Source organism: Adiantum capillus-veneris, chromosome 5 (genome assembly GCF_014529385.1).
Source record: "Adiantum capillus-veneris isolate H3 chromosome 5, ASM1452938v2, whole genome shotgun sequence".
Lineage (NCBI taxonomy): Eukaryota > Viridiplantae > Streptophyta > Polypodiopsida > Polypodiales > Pteridaceae > Adiantum > Adiantum capillus-veneris.
Window position 1 is genome coordinate 129,096,357 of NC_140935.1, and position 18,864 is coordinate 129,115,220.

The 18,864-nt window shown below is 39.0% G+C and overlaps 2 pseudogenes; both read left to right on the forward strand.

Annotated features, from left to right (window-relative positions):
* Nucleotides 1-8,892: 8,892 nt before the first annotated feature.
* Nucleotides 8,893-9,660, forward strand: LOC147458094 (uncharacterized; annotated as a pseudogene).
* A 3,015-nt stretch (nt 9,661-12,675) lies between these two features.
* LOC147458095 (uncharacterized) lies at nt 12,676-13,368 on the forward strand (annotated as a pseudogene).
* Nucleotides 13,369-18,864: the final 5,496 nt, after the last annotated feature.

Sequence of the window (18,864 nt, forward strand, 5' to 3'; positions counted from 1 at the left end):
GTCCATTTACCCTCAATTTCACACCATTTTTGTGGCTTAATTGGTTGTCCTTGTTGAGGTATCCCTTGTCCTGGTCCCCTCATAGGTTCTTTTTGCATGTTGTTCATCATGTCATTCATCCTTTTGAGCATATCTTCTATGGCTAAGAGTGGTGCTGCAACAGCCGTTCCCACTTGTACTGGTTTAGTGGATGTTGTTTTCTCGCTTTGGTTATCCTTAGGAACATCTTATTCCTTAAAAATATCACAATTGTTTCCTAAGTCAATAGAATCTGACACACACTCTTCTAGGGTTATATGCTTTTTACTATAGAGTATACCATGGAGTTCTTTGTTTAGCAGTCCCTCTAGAAACAAAGATACAAGTCGTTCTTCTGCAGGTATCTCTAGCCCTGGGCATCTATGTATTGTTTCATTCGAGTTGCACAATCCCTAATAGACTCGCCATGTTTCTGTTTAAAGCTGTAGATTTAAGCTACCATATTATGTTTGGTCCCCATTTTGGAACAAGCAGCTACAAATCCTTAAGCTAATGTGTTCAAGTCCATGATTGACCTTGGTGGAATGTTTTGGAACCATGTCAATGCTTTTCCTTCTAATGTCATTCCAAACCCCTCGAATTGAGTATGGAAATTGAATATACGTTCTGCTCTCAGCACTTGCTTAAAGCTGGCTAAGTGGTCGTATGGATCCCCTGATCCACTATATTTTCTGACCCATTTCTGAAAATTAGCTGGTCTGACGCGTTTGTTTGGTTCAACTCTTAGTCTCCTGACAGTTGGTGTTGTTCCGAGTCCTTCAAACCAGTCTGTTGGAAATAGTGACTCATGTAGCCTTGGACTGGCCTTAGTGTCACCCGGTTTTCTACGTGATGAGGTGGTCTCTGGTTTCTTAACATTACTCTCAGATGATCTCTCACAGTGTTCATATCTTGGAATTGTGTATGGTCCTTATCTCACAATCCAATCCCTTATGGAATACCCTTGGTATTTGGTTTGTTCTACCTCCTCAGGAGTCATCATAACAAAGTTTTTGTTATAACAATCTCTAAACAGGTAGGTTGGTAGGTCGGTTGATCCCTTATTTTTTATCTTGAAGATATAGATGATCTTCATGGCTGTTAGTTGTCCCGATTTGACATGCGAAGTCCATAGAAGATCTTTTATGTTTCTATCCTCCCAACAATAGACTCCGATCCTAAGATTATCCGTATTAAGTTGTTTTAAAGGCTTCAACTCTACGTGATCGTATCCCTCGAATTCTAAAGTTGGTGGTCCTTATTTTGTTGACATATCTAGGATTATGGTGTTTACTTTTAATCCCCGTTTGTCTATCAAATCAGGGTTTTTGACTTGTACATACTAAGTTCCATTTCTGTCCATGTGTATTTTTCCTTGTTTGTTTGCCCTAATCTCTTCTTCGAACTCAATACCATGGTCATCAATGCGAATAGCATACTCTTCGTTAGGGTCCAAGTAAACTTGGGCTCCATGGCGATTAGTCTTATAAAAAGAGAGTATATGCTTATAGCGCATTGTCGTTCCGGTTTCCGAGTGAGTTGAGTATGAAGACATGTCAGATGTTGAATCTGAAAAAGTATCTGAGACTTCTTCAAGGATTGTGTGCAAAGAATTCCCTTGATTCACGTTGTCTTCGGTGGACACTCTACTGGAGGTTTCTCCGAGTATGCCCTGATTTCCTCGTACACGATCAGATCTAAGGTTCATATAGACTTATGAAGCCCTGGATAGAGTACTTACCTTTGGATTGACTTGTCGTCAATTTCCACTTGACTTGATTGCAACCTCTGCTAAATTGCCGATTCCTTGTCTGCAACCTGATTCCTGTACAAATTTGATCAAGTTAGCTATTCTTCTATAAAGACAGTAGAGTTTTTGCTAACTCTCGTGATTGGTCTATGTGTATCACTTCAAATCGAGCTATGGGAGTCAAACTGTCTTTCAGATTCAACTTTAGCAAAAAATCAAAGGATTAATCTGCAACCTGAAAACGGAGTGAACATGTACCAATTTGGATCCGATTGAACCCAAAATTGCCCGATGACTTTGTATTATGTTGGTCTAACACTGTATAAGTTCAAAAATCAAAACTGATGTCCCTAGGTAGCAGTAGTAAATAATCACGATTATTTACTTTTGCTAGTTTTTTACACTTTCTCGCTTGGTTTGACAAGTATACAACCTGTTAAAGTCCTTGGACAAGTTACAACAAGTTTGGACAAAATCTGATCAAGTTTATCAAACTGTTTTGTGTCCGCAGACTCTGATTTCAAAAATCTGGCTTAAGTCTCACTTTTGTGATCCAAATTTCACCAAAATTGATTAGTAGGGTCTACTTGATATGCTTGACTTTGTGGTATACTCAAATGTGCAAAATTTCAAGTTTTGGAGCAGATGTAAATAATCGCGATTATTTACTTCAACTATATTTTTACAAATTTTTGTCCCAACTTTGACACAGATCTATTAAGCACCTCAAGTTAAGGTCACTAGCCAAGTTTCATCAAGTTTGGACAATTTTTGGTCAAATGGTCATCAATTTTCTGTCCGCAGATTAACTTTGCAAATGTGGTCACAATTTTTAATGCAGTGATCCAAATCTTACCAAATTTGGTTTGTGGGCTTATTACAACATGGTAAAACTAGTGTGTGCTGACTTGGTCAAAAAAGTTAAAAAATAGGACAGATGTAAATAGTCACGATTATTTACAACTGACAATTTTTTGCATCTTTTTGGTCAACTGAGCATGTACACATATTTATCACATCAATATAAGCCTATGAATCAATTTTCAACAAGTTTGGACAATTTTTTTCCTAATTTATACTCAAGATTCAAAAAGTCAGTACAAACTTTAGTTTTTACCCAGTTTCTTGTCAATTTGGTGATCCAAATCTTTAGTGCCTTTACAAAAGTTGTTTGTACACATGCAATGAGTCAATGATATGAACCTTGGTCAAATCTGAGCTAAAAGTTAATAATCGTAATTATTAACTTCAGAATTGAAATGAACACTTTTTTGTAATCTTTTCAAAGATAGTCTTTACATGAACTATTTTAACCGTATGAATCAAGTCAAAACTTCATTTGGCTTAAAATGTTAAGAAAAAATAAATAATCTGACTTTTGGCCAACTCTTAAAATTTTTACTTCGAAGTGTCCTTGAGCTTTCCAACTGGTTCAAACAACTTTTAAGCTTACTCTCCAATCGGATTGAGTGATTTTGAGTCTTTTCGGCTATTTCTAGCCGTAGACTTGAAATTTTGCAACTTCCAATAACAACTCACACTTGATTCTTTGAGAGAGAATAATATTCTGAAATCCACCTTGGATCCTACTTACCCTACTCCTAGATTCTCATGCAGTGGGATTGTGGAAAGTGTCCACAAACACTCGTTTTCTTGTCTTTATAATTTTATGAGCTTTGATCTTAAGACTTATCTTGTCTATCAATCATTATCAAAATTCTGATCTAATCCTACAATCCTCAAGGCACTCAGCAAGTACGATTACTTTCAAGCTACCTCTACAGAGCAAAAGATGACAATCTTGGGCTATGCGGTTTCTAAGAGAAAGTTTTGAACTCTAAACGATCCTAAAGGAAGTTAAAGGATATCTTCACAAGACGCTCGTGTTTTTCCCTAGTTTAGGTCTCTTCGATCCCCGGCAACGGGGCCAAATGTGGAACGCATGTCTAACCTCACCATCCTATCTTATTGCAGTATTAGCGAGAACCACAATCAAATTATCAATCCATGAGACGAAGCTGACTTGACTAGTGCATAGAAGCTACAAGAGGTTGTCAATGTCTCGAAAAACAATTAATAACTCGCATCTATATCAAGCTACACTCAAGTGACTGAAATCACTAAAAGTCAATCCCTCATCGACAAACAAATCACATCCGTTACAGCATCAAATGAAATCCAAACACGAAACTTCTAGTACATGTTTATAAAATCTAAGCACACATGCTTATGGTTTCAAACCCCACTTTAGGTCAAGTTCCAAAATCGCGATTATTAATAGCAGTGGATTGTTGACCTAGTTGTTTTCGACCCAGAATGCATCTAAATGTTTAGCAATAATGCCCCAATACCCCGCCTATGCTTAGTTTTTTATTTGAAAGTGTAAATTCTTAGTTATGATGAAATCAGGCCACGGGTTGACGACGCCAAATACTATTAAATACTGTGAACCGCTTATGTCAATGCGTAGAGTTGTTACATGCGGTTGCAATGCAACAAACGTGACTGCAATGTGACAATCGGGGAGGGAGTACGAAGCACGAGAAGAAGAGGAGTGAGAGCCATTAGCTCACGCTGCGTTTCTATTATCCAAAAACTTGAAAATAACTTACAAAAATTGGCTTTTATACTTTAACCAAGGTTTTTGGTGGTCAAAACTAATAATATGGAGTTCTATCAAAGATGGGTAATGACAGGTTGATACAATCTGGAAGCTTGTAGCCCTAGCTCATTAATTACAGAGTTTATCCGAGAAAATAAGAGTTACAATATTCCCGATTTATTAAAATAATGTGTTTTACAATGAGAATTCTGAAAAATGGTATCCATGTTAGCTTGCTGCTAACATGGGCCCATGCAAATTCCGTCCTTGGGCAATTACCTTTACTTTGGGACTTTCATTGATGATTACTCCAAGCATGCATGGGTATTTCCACTTAAAGCAAAGTCCGAAGTGTTTATGTGCTTTAAACAATTTCTGGCTATGGCTGAAAATGTCTCGAAATGTACTATGGGTATCCTCCGTTCCAATCGAGGGGGGGAGTATATGTCTCATGAATTTAATGCATTTTTGGCTAGTTGTGGGATGAAACACCACTATACATTGCCTTATACACCTCAGCAAAATGGTGTTGCTGAGAGGAAAAACAGGTTACTTACGGAAATGGCACGATGTATGGTCAAAAGTCAAGCTTTGCCGCATTCGTTTTGGCTTGAGGCCATCATGTGCGTCATTTATGTACTAAATAGGTATCCTATGAAAGCTTTACAGTCTATTACTCCATATGAAGCATGGCATGATAGAAAGCCTTCTACTGAGCACATGCGTGTTTTTGGTTGTTTGGCATATGCTTTGGTGCCACAAACACAGTGCAAAAATTTGATGATAAGGCTGTCAAATGTATTTTTTGTTGGTTATAGTGTTGAACGCAAAGGTTACAGATTGTATCATCCCCAAACAAAGTGTATCTTGGTCTCACGTGATGTTGTGTTTGTGAAAAATTATGTGCAACCCTTGCCATCATGTACTAGAGACAGTGTTGTCAGCTCATAGAACATTTATGGCACTTTGTTGCCTCTTTTCAGTGGTGGAAGTTCGAATGTAAATTCCAATGAGGCAAATGTACAATCTATGGGGGTTTCTGAAAATGTTACAAATCAACCTATTACGATGTTCAAGAAGCCTACTAGGTTGCTCTAAACCTGCATAGTGACCCACTAGGCCCTTAATGTAGATGTAGATGATGTACTTGATGAGGAAAGGGCTGAAACTGAGCAGGTTAGAAGTATGCCAAAATGGTTGGTGTACATTGCGTGATAGTAAATTGGAGGCACCTTTGTCTAGTCGTGCTCGTTCAAGCGCTCGCCATGCATCTGATGCATCACATTGTTATGTTTTGGTTGTGTCTAGCTTACATGATGTTGAGGAACCTTTATCTTTTGATGAAGCACAAAATTCAAAAAATTGGATGGCTGTCATGTAATCACAATATGATGTACTTATAAGAAATGACACATGGACTTTATGTGATTTTTCCCCTGGAAAATAGGCCATTGGTACAAAGTGGGTTTACAAGTTGAAACACAAGCCGGATGGTAAGATTGATCGCTATAAGGCTCAACTTGTTGCAAAGGGTTATGCACAGCAAAAAGGCATAGACTATGAAGAGACTTTTGCTCCCACTTGTCGTATGACTACAGTGTATTTTCTATGTGCATTGGCAGCTTATTTTGGTTGGGATGTACATCAATCAGACATTGTTATTGCTTTCTTAAATGGTGATATATTTGAGGAAGTTTATGTAACACAGCCTCGCGGTTTTGTTACGTAAGACAAGAGGATAAGGTGTGCAAATGTGACAAAGATTTATATGGGTTGAAGAAACCTCCTTGTGCTTGGTATGAGAAGGCTGACACTCATTTGGTCAAACAAGGATTTTGTAACAGTCCAACAAAAAGCACATTGTATGTAAAGTGTGAGGGTGATTTACTTCTCATTGTGGTTCCTTATGTGGATGATTTTCTCACTAGACCAAATGAGAGACATATTGCTGAATTTAAGGCCGATTTGAATGCTACTTTTAAGATAAAAAATTTGGGACTGTTGCATCATTACTTGGGTATACAGTTTAAGCAATGTGATGGTGGTATTGCCTTGTGTCTAAAAAGTTACATGGAGACATTGCTATGTAAGTTTGGACTTGAGGATTGAAAACCTATTGCTACTCCCATGAAACCAGGTTTGAAATTGAGTCTTTATGATGTTGGTGATCCTACAAATGTCACTCTTTACCCCTACAAATGTCACTCTTTACCAAACTGTTGTTGGATGCCTCATTTATGTATGCAACATGAAGCCTGATATTCAGTTTGCAGTCTCACGGGTCAGCATATTTATGCATAGCCCAGGGTCTAAGCATTGGAAGAGGATTTTCTGCTACTTGAGTGGCACTTTACATCTTGGCTTGTTTTATCCCGGGGGGGATCATTGCCGCCAGACTTACATGCTTTTTTCGGACTCAGATTGGGCTGGTTGTTTTGACACGCTGTCATATCGTGGCACGTACATAGTGTGAAATAAAAACATTCGCCTCACTCTTGACACTTATCGATGTATGCAAATAAAAGCAATCATGTACATATTATATGTTGAAGCGTCTACTGCGGTCATTATCATGTACATACCTACCCAGGGAATCGTGGCCCTGGATATGGCACATCTGTATGCTTTTCCACTTGATAAGATGCTTAATTTGGTTTGACAATGTATCTAGTCCAAGTGTTGCATGGTGGCACACTCATCTCACCTAGACTGATGCTGGCACAAACTGCCAAAAATAGCAGCTAATAGATGTCGTTGCAAAATTGCATGGAAAGTGACCCAAAATGATATGTTGATGAAAAATGATGCTTATCTATGCTTTTTATGCTTATGCGAGTGATCCCACAAATTTAGGGAATTATTTTTCTCAGTTTGGGTTTTTTCGCATCAAAATTGGTATTTTTCTAGGAGCTAAAAATGGCCTAGTTTTGGTCCAAAGTGGAAAAATGGTCTAAAAATTGACACATGAGCTGAAAATGCCGTGGGTAAGAGAGAGAGGGCTGCTTTTTACAGAAAAAAAACCAACAATTTTTCTCTACTGTACAATAGCTTCCATGGTTGCCCAATTATGTGTGTTGCAGTCCCGCCTCTTCGCAATCTTGTATCTGAGCTTGTGAGGGAGTGAATTAGGGGTTTTCCCTTATCAAAATGGTGTGTGGGCTTCACTTTAGAAGCTCATAAATCTCTACAAATCAGAAAATTGTCGTCGTGAAGGTGGAAGCTCGAGCATTCCTTTCAACTGTTTGACGTTACGACTGTGTAATTGGGGGCGAGGTTACATGATACCATGAAAGAGGTTTGGGTTTTGATTGAGAATTGTGCTTGTATGAGCACAGAGGTTTCATGGCTGAAACTTTAGTTTTTTTAAAATGGTCTTTTAAAGTGAAATTGAATGTGATTTGGTGATCCTCTCATCATAATCTCGACTACGAAAACAAGCAGACTCCAAGCACGATAGGAAAAAGGGTTTGTGACTTTACTGTCACGAACGCTCTTAGATTTTCTGTCACCCTAAGAAAGAGGGTTGGTGATTCTCCACAAACGCTTTTTCACAAAGTGTTTGTGACTCTCATCACGAACTCTCACATCCAAAGGTTTTGCACCTTCCTAGCTAGACCGCACACATTCCTAACATTTTTGGTGAACCTCACGCGAAGTAGCTGGGGTGAGGATTTGTGATAAAATAAAGTTGGATGTATATGATGAGATTCTAGCAAGGGATGGAAAATATAGTGTCAAAGAAAATTCAGCAAACCAAAGTGATGCACATGGTAGAAGCAGTGGGGATTGAATTGGATACAGTGTATGAGCAATATAATGTCTTTGAAGGTTATGACCTAAGAGGATTTCTTGAGTGCTACGCAATGGAGATAAGGGTTCAAGGGATTCCTGAAAGATTGATGATTATGTCCTTTCAACAGTTGGTGGCTCCAATTTCTATCAGCAAGTACAAGAGATTGCAAACAAATGCGGAGACAACTGGGATGCTTTTTCAAATGCTTTTACACAAGAAACCTTGGGCTTTATGGAATGGGAAATGGAGAGCATTGCTTCTACAAACGTAGACGTTTTGCAGGATGTTGAAAGTAACAAATTGATACAAGTACCCTGCTATACGATTGATCGCAATCAAATTCATGAAAAACTGGAATCTATAATAGATGAGTGCCTTCAACGGGACAAAACATTGTTACATGCAAAAGATGAGGATGTAGTCAAAGATATTTATTCAAAACTTGGTGTTTCAGTTTTGGCACATGATAATTGTGCTTCCTTGTGTGATGCTATGGAGTTTACACATAGATCTATGGTCAAAGATACTGTGGATGGCACTCAATCTGCAAAAGATGCTTATGTGATCTCAATTTCTATTGGGGATTCATTGGAAGGGATTCCTTTTTGTGATGCTTACAGTGCTTTTGGTGAATTGGTTATGCAGCAATTGTCATGTTGTGAAGAAAAGGATGATAAAGATGTTGCAAAGCATGTGATAGAGCATGGATTTAGCCAAGGACATGTACATATGCAAAATGATATGACCCAGGATGACATAGAGTATTGTGATTTGGAAGTTGTTTCATCTTTCAAAAAGGTTCACAAATCTCCAAATGAAGATAATACTTTTTGTGATGCCAATGCTCTTTAATGTGATACATATGTTTGTGGATTGGTGGATGAGATGTATTTCAAAGTCGTAGGCTCTTGTTTGGAGGGGGTGCAAGTTGATATGCAACCACCTTCTTCTACCAATGAGTGGAAGGGTTACGATGATGAAATGGAAAAAGAATTTACTTCTATCTTTGTGAATCATGATGATTTTTTTCTGAGATTGAAGTACAAAGGTACTTGAGATTGAAGTATAAAGGTACTTGAAACAGGATTTGATTTTTTTGTGAGATTGAAGTACAAAGGTACTTGAAAGAGGGTTTGATTTTTTTGTGGGATTGAAGTACAAAGGTACTTGAAAGAGGGTTTGATGGTAGAGAAAAAGTGTGAAGGAAATATGGCCTAAATGCATAACACATGTGATGAGGATCCACTGCATCATGGGATATGCTCTCAAGAGGGTCCCATTGAAAAGGATCTTATGTATCTTTTGGATGAAGCTTTGGATGGTTTCCATGCCGCATACAATAAGGGTTCTAAAAGATATCAATCATGTCATGAATTAGGAAAACATGAACATGAGGACATAGAGCTTATGGCTCTTTTGGATGATGCTTTGGAGGAATTTCAAGCTCCTTATGATAGGGGTTTTCAAAATTACGATGAGATATGTGACCTACAATAAGAAGGAGATGAGCATGAGAAAGATCTTATGATATTCTTGGATGAGGTTTTACAAGATTTCATGCCTCTAAGAGAAATTATGCATGTAACTTATGAGGCACTAAATGAGGTAATGGATAATAAGGAGCTTGATGATTCAGAGATGCATACTCAAATTTTTGATACTAGAGGGGGTGATGCAAATTCAGTAGAAATTCATGCTATGTGGCATATGTGGGACTTTTTGATGTTACCATATGACCCATGAGGACATTATGATGCTTATCGACTTTGTTTGAGTATTTATGTGCCCTTCGATAGAGGGAAATGCTTGTTGTTCTTGATGGATATCTCTCTAATCTAATGCTTATCAATCCAGGGAATGCATTAATTATCATATGGTTATGCTCTTATAACAAAAAGACTGTATGCTTTCCTTATGATCCAGGTGGGAACTATGTGCTTATTGTGTCCTCTCATTGGATGTTTACAATCAAGGCGTATGCAAACAAAGAATCAATACAGTTGGCACATGCCAGAGGATGTGCAGGTTTAGAGGGGTGAATGTCGTGCCGCGGCACGTACATAGTGTGAAATAAAAACATTCGCCTCACTCTTGATACTTCTCAATGTATGCAAATAAAAGCAATCATGTACATATTGTGATATATGTTGAAGCGTCTACTGCAGTCGTTATCATGTACATACCTATCCAGGGAGTTGTGGCCCTGGATGTGCCGCATCTGTATTCTTTTACACTTGATAAGATGATTAATTTGGTTTGACAATATACATAGTCCAAGTGTTTCATGGTGTCACACTCATCTCGCCTATAAAGACTAATGTGGGCAAAAACTGCCAAAAATAGCAGCTAATAGACGCCGTTGCAAAATTGCATGGAAATTGACCGAAAATGATATGTTGATGAAAAATGATGCGTATCTATGCTTTTTATGTCAGCTCCTTATATGTTCCAATCAAGTTCACTATCAGGTACGACGCACCTCGGTACCCTAATTAAGTTCAACAACCATTAACTACATAAAGGCCTAACCTCTATCATTATGGCTATGATCATCTCTTCCTTTAAGAAGTTGTCAGTTTGCAGTCTCACGGGTCAGCATATTTATGCATAGCCCAGGGTCTAAGCATTGGAAGAGGATTTTCTGCTACTTGAGTGGCACTTTACATCTTGGCTTGTTTTATCCCGGGGGGGGATCATTGAAGCCAGACTTACATGCTTTTTTCGGACTCAGATTGGGATGGTTGTTTTGACACGATGTCATGCCGTGGCACGTACATAGTGTGAAATAAAAACATTCACCTCACTCTTGACACTTCTCGATGTATGCAAATAAAAGCAATCATTGTACATATTATATGTTGAAGCGTCTACTGCGGTCATTATCATGTACATACCTATCCAAGGAATCGTGGCCTTGGATGTGGCACATCTGTATGCTTTTCCACTTGATAAGATGCTTAATTTGGTTTGACAATGTACATAGTCCAAGTGTTTCATGGTGGCACACTCATCTCGCCTATAAAGACTGATGCGGGCAAAAACTGCCAAAAATAGCAGCTAATAGACGTCGTTGCAAAATCGCATGAAAAGTGACCCAAAATGATACGTTGATGAAAAATGATGCTTATCTATAGTTTTATGCTTATGAGAGTGATCCCACAAATTTAGGAAAAAAAATTCTCAGTTTGGGATTTTTTGCATCAAAATTGATATTTTTTTTTGGTTAAAAATGAGCTAAAAATGGCCTAGTTTTGCTCCAAAGTGGAAAAATGGTCTAAAAATTGACACATCAGCTGAAAATTCCATGGGTAAGAGAGAGAGGGCTGCTTTTACAGAAAGAAAACCAATAATTTTGCTCTACTGTACAATAGCTTCCATGGTTGCCCAATCTATGTGTGTTGCAGTCCCGCCTCTTCGCAATCTTGTATCTGAGCTTGTGAGGGAGTGAATTAGGGTTTCCCCTTATCAAAATGGTGTGTGGGCTTCACTTTAGAAGCTCATAAATCTCTACAAATTAAAAAATTGTTGTCGTGAAGGTGGAAGCTAGAGCATTCCTTTCAATTGTTTGACGTTACGACTATGTAATTGGGGGCGAGGTTACATGATACCATGAAAGAGATTTGGATTTTGATTGAGAATTGTGCTTGTATGAGCACTAAGGACTCATGGCTGAAACTTTAGTGATCCAGAGGTTTTGCACCTTCCCACCTAGACCGCACACATTCCCGACATTTTTGGTGAATCCGACGCGAAGTAGCTTGGGTGAGGATATGTGATAAAATAAAGTTGGATGTATCTGATGAGATTTTAGCAAGGGATGTAAAATATAGTGTCAAAGAAAATTCAGCAAACCAAAGTGATGCACATGGTAGAAGCAGTGGGGATTGCATTGGATACAGTGTATGAGCAATATAATGTCTTTGAAGGTTATGACCTAAGAGGTTTTCTTGAGTGCTACGCAATGGAGATAAGGGTTCAAGGGATTCCTGAAAGATTGATGATTATGTCCTTTCAACAGTTGGTGGCTCCAAATTTCTATCAGCAAGTACAAGAGATTGCAAACAAATATGGAGACAACTGGGATGCTTTTTCAAATGCTTTTACACAAGAAACCTTGGGCTTTATGGAATGGGAAATGGAGAGCATTGCTTCTACAAACGTAGAAGTTTTTCAGGATGTTGAAAGTAACAAATTGATACAATTACCCTGCTATACGATTGATCGCAATCAAATTCATGAAAAGTTGGAATCTATAATACATAAGTGCTTTCAACAACAGGACAAAACATTGTTACATGCAAAAGATGAGGATGTAGTCAAAGTTATTAAGATGCTTATGTGAGCTCAATTTCTATTGGGGATTCATTGGAAGGGATTCCTTTTTGTGATGCTTACAATGCTTTTGGTGAATTGGTTATGCAGAAATTGTCATGTTGTGAAGAAAAGGATGATAAAGATGTTGCAAAGCATGTGATAGAGCATGGATTTAGCCAAGGACATGTACATCTGCAAAATGATATGACCCAGGATGACATAGAGTATTGTGATTTGGAAGTTGTTTCATCTTTCAAAAAGGTTCACAAATCTCCAAATGAAGATAATACTTTTTGTGATGCCAATGCTCTTTAATGTGATACATATGCTTGTGGATTGGTGGATGAGATGTATTTCAAAGTCGTAGGCTCTTGTTTGGAGGGGGTGCAAGTTGATATGCAACCACCTTCTTCTACCAATGAGTGGAAGGGTTACGATGATGAAATGGAAAAAGAATTTACTTCTATCTTTGTGAATCATGATGATTTTTTTCTGAGATTGAAGTACAAAGGTACTTGAAAGAGGGTTTGATTTTTTTGTGAGATTGAAGTACAAAGGTACTTGAAAGAGTGTTTGATGGTATAGAAAACGTGTGAAGGAAATATGGCCTATATGCATAACACATGTGATGAGGATCCACTGCATCATGGGATATGCTCTCAAGAGGGTCCCATTAAAAAGGATCTTACGTATCTTTTGGATGAAGCGCTGGATGGTTTCCATGCCGCATACAATAAGGGTTCTAAAAGATATCAATCATGTCATGAACTACGACAACATGAACATGAGGACATGGAGCTTATGGCTCTTTAGGATGATGCTTTGGAGGAATTTCAAGCTCCTTATGATAGGGGTTTTCAAAATTACGATGAAGTATGTGACCTACAATAAGAAGGAGATGAGCATGAGAAAGATCTTATGATATTCTTGAATGAGGTTTTACAAGATTTCATGCCTCTAAGAGAAATTATGCATGTAACTTATGAGGCACTAAATGAGGTAATGGATAATAAGGAGCTTGATGATTCAGGGATGCATACTCAAATTTTTGATACTCGAGGGGGTGATGCAAATTCAGTAGAAATTCATGCTATGTGGCATATGTGGGACTTTTTGATGTTACCATATGACCCATGAGGACATTATGATGCTTATCGACTTTGTTTGAGTATTTATGTGCCCTTCGATAGAGGGAAATGCTTGTTGTTCTTGATGGATATCTCTCTAATCTAATGCTTATCAATCCAAGGAATGCATTAATTATCATATGGTTATGCTCTTATAACAGAAAGATTGTATGCTTTCCTTATGATCCATGTGGGAACTATGTGCTTATTGTGTCTCTCATTGGATGTTTACAATCAAGGCGTATGCAAACAAAGAATCAATACAGTTGGCACATGCCAAAGGATGTGCAGGTTCAGAGGGGTGAATGTCGTGCCGTGGCACGTACATAGTGTGAAATAAAAACGTTTGCCTCACTCTTGACACTTCTCGATGTATGCAAATAAAAGCAATCATGTACATATTGTGATATATGTTGAAGCGTCTACTGCGGTCATTATCATGTACATACCTATCCGGGGAGTTGTGGCCCTGGATATGGCGCATCTGTATGCTTTTCCACTTGATAAGATGCTTAATTTGGTTTGACAATATACATAGTCCAAGTGTTTCATGGTGGCACACTCATCTCGCCTATAAAGACTAATGCGGGCAAAAACTGCCAAAAATAGCAGCTAATAGACGCCGTTGCAAAATTGCGTGGAAAGTGACCCAAAATGATATGTTGATGAAAAATGATGCTTATCTATGATTTTTATGCTTATGTGAGTGATCCCACAAATTTAGGGATTTTTCTTACTCAGATTGAAATTTTTCGCATTAAAATTCGTATTTTTTTGAGTCAAAAATGAGCTAAAAGTGGCTTAGTTTTGGTTCAAAGTGAAAAAATGGCCTAAAAATTGACACATCAGCTGAAAATGCCGTGGGTAAGAGAGAGAGGGATGCTTTTTACAAAAAAAATCCAACAATTTTTCTCTATTGTACAATAGCTTCCATGGTTGCACAATCTATGTGTGTTGTAGTCCCGCCTCTTCGCAATCTTGTATCTGAGCTTGTGAGGGAGTGAATTAGGGTTTCCCCTTATCAAAATGGTGTGTGGGCTTCACTTTAGAAGCTCATATATCTCTGCAAAATCAAAAAATTATCGTCGTGAAGGTGAAAGCTCGAGCATTCCTTTCAAATGTTTGATGTTACGACTACGTTGGGGACAAGTCTACATAATACCATGAAAGAGGTTTGGGTTTTGATTGAGAATTGTGCTTGTATGAGCATTGAGGTTTCATGGCTGAAACTTTAGTGTTTTTAAATGGTCTTTTAAAGTGATGGAGATGGAAGAAGCAGTGGGGATTGCATTGGATAGAGTGTGAGAAATGTAATGTCTTTAGGGTTATGACCCAAGAGGCTTTCTTGAGTGCTATGCAATGGAGATGAAGGTTCAAGGGGTTCCTGAAAGATTGATGATTATGTTCTTTCAACAGTTGGTGGCTCCAGATTTCTATCAGCAAGTAGAAGAGATTGCAAAGGAATGTGGAGAAATACAAGTACCATGCTATACAAAATTGATCGCAATACTCTATGTCATCCTGGGTCATATCGTTTTGCATAATTACATGTCTTTGGCTAAATCCATGCATGGTACAAAACCTCTCCATCTATCCATCCATGCATATTTAAATGTCGGAATGTGTGCGGTCTAGCTGGAAAGATGCAAAACCTCTGGCTGTGAGAGTTCGTAATGAGAGTCACAGACACTTTGTGAAAAAGCGTTTGTGGAGAATCACCAACCCTCTTTCTAAGGGTGACAAAAAACCTAAGAGCGTTCGTGACAGCAAAGTCACAAACCCTCTTTCCTATCGTGCTTGGAATCTGCTTGTTTTCATAGTCGAGATTATGATGAGAGGACCATCAAATCACATTCAATTTCACTTTAAAAGATCATTTAAAAAAACTAAAGTTTCAGCCATGAAACCTCGATGCTCATACAAGCACAATTCTCAATCAAAACCCAAACCTCTTTCATGGTATCATGTAGCCTCGGCCCCAATTACATATTCGTAACATCAAACAGTTGAAAAGAATGCTCGAGCTTCCACCTTCACAAAGACAATTTTTTGATTTTGCTGAGATTTATGAGCTTCTGAAGTGAAGCCCACACACCATTTTGATAAGGGGAAACCCTAATTCACTCCTTCACAAGCTCAGATACAAGATTGCACAGAGGTGGGACTGCAGCACACATAGATTGGGCAACCATGGAAGCTATTGCACAGTAGAGCAAAATTGCTAGGGTTTTTTCCTGTAAAAAGCAGCCATCTCTCTCTTACCCACAGCATTTTTCAGCTGTGTCAATTTGTAGGCCATTTTTCTGCTTTGGACCAAAACTAAGCTATTTTTAGCTCATTTTTTACCCAAAAAAAGTACCATTTTTTATGCGAAAAATCCCAAACGGAGTTTTAAAAATCCCTAAATTTGTGGGATCACTCGCACAAGCATAAAAAGCATAGATAAGCATCATTTTTCATCAACATATCATTTTGGGTCACTTTCCATGCAATTTTGCAACGGCGTCTATTAGCTGCTATTTTTGGCAGGTTTTGCCCGCATTAGTCTTTATAGGCGAGATGAGTGTGCCACCATGAAATGCTTGGACTATGTACGTCGTTAAACCAAATTAAGCATCTTATTAAGTGGAAAAGCACACAAATGTGCCACATCCAGGGCCACAACTCCCCGGATAGGTATGTACATGATAATGATCGCAGTAGATGCTTCAACATATATCGCAATATGTACATGATTTCTTTTATTTGCATACATCGAGAAGTGTCAAGAGTGAGGCGAATGTTTTTATTTCACACTATGTACGTGCCACGGCACGACAACGCGAGTGTCCACAAGTGGTTTTTGTTTCATAATTGGTAATTCATGTATATCATGGTTGAGCAAGAAGAAACCTACTGTGGCCACTTCTAGTTGTGAGGCTGAGTACAGGGCAGTCTTCACAGCTACGGTTGAGTGTGTATGGCTTAGACGCCTTATGGCCGATTTGGGTGTTGGATAGGACACTATCTACACTAACAATCAGAGCGCATTGGCAGTTGCGAGGAACCCAATTTTTCATGCTTGCACAAAGCACATTGAGGTGCATTACCACTATGTCGGGGAGAGGCTCTCAGCAAGAGAGATGAGCTTGGATTATGCGCCAACGCAAGACAACCTTGCAGACATTTTCACAAAGGCATTGTCTCGTGAGAAGTTTGACACTTTAAAAATTAGTTTCAACTTGATTAGAGTTGTGCACTAGGCTCAAATGGTGGGGTTAGTAAGCTAGTGGTTCTTTTCCAAAAGTACTTCTTGCATATTGTCTCCCAAAAAAGAGCCTTTACCGGTTTCGGCTGAAGTTGTCGACTCCCAAGAAGTGTTTTCTTTTCAAAGTTTTTAGTGTTCAGGAGAGAGGATAGCCAGTCTTAGAGACAAATTATAGGTTTCTTTAGACTAGACACTCGACAGCCAGAGGAGGAGCAGTCACAGCAGAGCTCAGGTTCCCACCCAGATCAGAGGCATGTTGATTGACCAAGCGACCGAGCTAGCGAGATCCACACGCCCACGATTGTGAAGGGCTTCATAGCATCGCCGGAGGCTACAAAAAAGGATCCAGATCATTCTAGCTCGATATGAGAGCCGCCCAATCAGAGTACTGACCATGGAGGATATTGATAAGATCAGCCAGTGACCAATGATGGATCTCCTGTGACTCTGATGATCGCGCACCCGTGACCCCACCCACATTGTATCAATCCTCACTCGTTGTATCCACTCTTACTCATATCATATACAGTTCCAGTTAGCTACTTAGCTCGATTATAGCAGTTTTGGATTTTTTTCAGTACCTCTTAGTTCCTTTATTTTTTGGTACTCAGACATTGTATCAGATTCACCACTTTGTAACTCTTTGGTCTCGTAGGCCATTTTGGCCTTTTGAAGACATTAAGATCATTTCAATTTATTTCTAAGTGTTCCCTCCCCTTACCGTATCTACATGAATACCCCACACGACCACTACCACCAGTGGTATTCTTTGGTTTTTTATATCAATTTGGATCATTTCGTCTTTCCGGTAGATGGAGGACATATACCCATGTACATTCAATTTGTCTCATGGCCAATTTTGGCGTCATATAGACGTAAAACAACTCTCTCTCTCTCTCTCTCTCTCTCTCTCTCTCTCTCTCTCCAGAAAGATAGATAGCTTCTCTTCGGGTGAATCAAGTCATGCATAAAGCTTACAAAGGCTTTTTGTTTACCTCAAGGGATTGCTTCGTAGTGCTTTGAGGCAACGTTCACAAGAGAGCGCAAAGAAAAATTCTGATGAGCTTATGTTCAGATGCTTTGAGTATTGGCAACATGAGGGGATTTCGTGCATCACCAACTTTGCAATGCCAGGTCATGCCTCCCTGTTGTTCATCAAGTATATCAAAACGTTTATTTTCTCTAACATTGTACAGGATGACAGGGAGGGGCCTGATTGCACGTGTTGTGATTTAACTCCATGGAAACCGGAGACGCATTGCTCCCTCTTTCTTTCCGCTTTAACCGGTCATTTGAAGCACACCACAAATGAAAATAGCTGCATATTAACCTGCTACATCTTATTCAGTGTCTCATTGCTGACATGCTTCTAACTTTGCGCACCCACTAAACAAAACCTATATAAAAGCTTCATGGAGCCACCTGGTTTTACATATGTCGTTTTCAGCAAGGCTTGGTCTTGAGAGTGAGTGTTCTCCTTCCGTCCAGCATACTTCCCCTCGACATGAGCACAACACCACTTTGGGATGAGCACAACACCACCTATCAAAAGTTAAAGTTAAGGTTGAGGGTAAGAATCCTACGAAGTAATGTGATGATAATGGATAGTCAGAAAGGGCAAGAGGCTCCATGCAATTTCCCTGTGCACACCAGAAAAGCAAGGAGGATGCCAACCACAATGAGCGTGACCAACATGTAAATGACCACCTTTACTAGGGCCTTAGCAGAGAAACAGCATTGAGGCCGTTCCCACCAATCCTCCAACCGGCGATATGCTGCAGAATTCTGCAATTTGCGCAAGGTACCCATTTCTTGTCTTTGCCAGCTTCTTTCAATTTGGGCAAGTGACAAGAAAGGAAGATAGCTATGGCAATCTCTCTTTCTCTCTCTCTCTCTCTCTCTCTCTCTCTCTCTACCTACGGCGTTAAAAGTTGTCTTCTTCTTCTTCTTGACAGCTCTCTCTCTTCTCTGCTCTTCTCTTCTCTGGAGGAGGGGTAGGAGGGTGGGCAGCGA